Raw genomic sequence first — 2,261 nt, forward strand, 5'->3', positions numbered from 1 at the left:
CTACAACTCGGAGAGAGTTATAAAGCAGGCATGTTTATTTGGCACCGGGTGCGTGGGGGATTGCTTCTCCAAAAGCACGCACACTGACAGCACATTTTACCAAAAATGTATCCGGTGCAGGTACACACATTCCTAGGATTGCACAATACAGACATACATGTGCATAAGCGAGGCGGGGTTATTAAAAAACCACTTGCGTTAGCATTTCAGATCTGTCTCTGGTGGTCGTTTACTTCTTCAGGGGTCTGATCTTCCTCTAGATGAACTTCAGTCATTCACCCATGCTCTCCTTTCACTTGGGGATTTCAGCAGTTTCTGAACGACTCCTGTTATCATGTCCTTTGCTTGACATATTAGTCCTTGACTGAATACCAGTTTCTTGACAAGTACCAGTCCCTGATAAGCTTAAGTGAGTTTCAAGGCAAAGAGGATTGTTAGGCATTGTCTAGCAGACAGTTAGTCTCCTAAATCAAGCAGTATGCAGACAGTCAGTCTTCTAAATCAAGCAATATTTAGCAGACCGTTAATTCCCTGTATCACTTGCAAATGCTTTTCACTAAAACACCCCCCCACCGTGTGAGGTTTTCCTCCCTTGTGAGTTTTTTTTCCCCTGTGTTTTGCCCGTTGCGTGCCCTGCACTCTTGTTTTGTGTCCCTGTTCGACGCCCCCCTTTTTGGCGCTGCCTCCCCATGACCCCTCTGTCTCGGGATCCTGGGGGCGCTGCCTGTGTTCCCCAACTTGCCCAGTGCCCCCCACCCCCAACGTGAGTTGCCACGTAAGGCGCGCACGGTTTTGGTGGGACTACCCCCCTGTGCTGCCCAGCGCTGAATAAACATACCTACTTTACAATCTTACAGATTGTGGAGTCCGTTTTCCGCACGTCAGTTTGGCGAGCCAGCCAGGAGGATCTCTGCTTGGCTGCGGGATCGACTGCGGAGCGGACGCCCCTAGGCGCGCCCCGAGCACTTTCCTCGGAGGAGCCTCCGCTGCCAGCCGCTCACCGCAGGAGCAGACAACGACCTCCTGAAGCCGCGGACCAAACGGTATGTTTAATGGTAGGGGCCTGTAAGTCGTACGCGTGGCTGGGGCAGCTGGTAAATCGCGCAGAGACGTCTGGCGTGCAGCATAGTCCCCGTTGGTTGGGTACCCAGGTTAGTTTGGAGCATCAAAGGGGACTCGCTGACCGATAGAGCGGCCGCTAGCGATCTTGGGGGTAGATCGAGCGAGTCCGAGGTAACCGCTGCATCCCATTGCTGGGAGCCAGGATGGACCTGCTGATGATCGGTACATGAGAAGCAGGAGAAGGGTAAGCGGGCCTCTTTAACCCGGATTTGGAGATAGTTTAACATCAGTAGGTGAGTTTGTTCTTGCAACCGTTTTGCAGCTGCTTTAAAAGGCTGGTATGAATGAGGGATCCCTGTGCTGTATGGTTAAGAGAGTGTGGTTGAGTGATTGATTGTAAGTGTGGTGTGGAGGAGTGAAATAGTTAGTCTAAATTTGAATCATTCCTTGAGACCCTCTCACAGAGGAAATATAAAATGGGCAACACTCAAGGGGGAATATTAAGGAAAAGCCCCCTGGGCTGCATACTCGCCCACTGGAAAGATATTGCCGGGGGTGGAGGTACGGAAAGTAAAAAGACTCTTATTAAATATTGCAATCAGTGGTGGCCATTGTATAAGTTAGAGGGTGAAGTCAAGTGGCCGTTCAATGGAACGTTGGATTACAATACTGTGTTGCAGCTTATGTTGTTTCTTAGAAGAGAAGGGAAATGGGACGAGGTGTCGTATGCAGATATGTTTTTTACCCTACGAAATCACCCAGAGTGGCAAAGGGACTGTGGGATGATATCCCCGCAGGACCCTATGGTACTCGCACTCGAACGGGAGAACAAGGGGGGTGGGGGCAGGTTAAAAAGGTGCTGTTCATCATGCAGCATTGGGCAGAGGTGTACGAAAGCAGATAAAGTACGCCAGGTTCCAGAACAAGATTTAAGTGATTTGTTTAAACCTCCCCCCCCGATCACAGGACCAGGACGCAGACTCGGAAGGGACATCGAATCCCCCTGATAGCCCTGTATCTTCCCGTACTAGACAGAAATCTGCTCCGACAATCTTACAAGCACCCCTCCGGGAGGCGGTGGGGCCGGATGGCGGAACAATGTTAATTAAAGTACCCTTCTCCACCGCTGACTTGGGAGAGTGGAGAAAAATTGCTAAAGATTACAGAAGCGATCCGGTAAGTGTGGCTAAACATTTCCA

The sequence above is a fragment of the Chlamydotis macqueenii genome, unplaced genomic scaffold (genome assembly GCF_036417535.1).
Source record: "Chlamydotis macqueenii isolate bChlMac1 unplaced genomic scaffold, bChlMac1.mat HAP1_SCAFFOLD_238, whole genome shotgun sequence".
Classification (NCBI taxonomy): Eukaryota; Metazoa; Chordata; class Aves; order Otidiformes; family Otididae; genus Chlamydotis; species Chlamydotis macqueenii.